Source organism: Glossina fuscipes, unplaced genomic scaffold (assembly GCF_014805625.2).
Source record: "Glossina fuscipes isolate IAEA_lab_2018 unplaced genomic scaffold, Yale_Gfus_2 3, whole genome shotgun sequence".
In the NCBI taxonomy this organism is placed as follows: domain Eukaryota; kingdom Metazoa; phylum Arthropoda; class Insecta; order Diptera; family Glossinidae; genus Glossina; species Glossina fuscipes.
In genome coordinates this window covers 4,764,664-4,765,213 of record NW_023998417.1, presented here as the reverse complement: position 1 = coordinate 4,765,213, position 550 = coordinate 4,764,664, and positions in this window count along the sequence as shown.

The window sequence follows — 550 nt, the reverse complement described above, 5'->3', positions numbered from 1 at the left end:
AGAGAGAGAGAGAGAGAGAGAGAGAGAGAGAGAGAGAGAGATAGGGAGTGACTTTTAGTGCTTATCCGATCAGTAAGTGTACTGGCTTTACTAACCCTGAGGGCTCATTATAGCTACGACTAGGCATTAATCGCAATCAATGCAGCGTCGTTCGCACTAAATTGATTGAAATCAAGTCGTGCTTCTTAACTACTTCGGTAAGTGGTAGGTAAGTGGTGACCCTTTTTGCTTGTTCACAATTTCGTTCGAATCGAATTTCTTTCTCCCTTGCTTCCTTTTTTTTGGTTGGGTATGGATTTATAAGAGATATAAACAATGCTAAGCGCATTCGTTCAAGAGATGTGGCTATGGCCATCCGTTCTCCGCTAATAGATATAACAAAATTCGCAACCAATAGTAAATAATTAATTGCCTATAATTTGCTTAAAAATCCTTTTTGTAAATCCATTTTAATAAACCGGTTTACACGGCACACGCATAATACCACTCTCTTACCTTAACGACCTTTTAATCAATGAAAAAATTAAATAAATGATTTGTTAATTTTGTT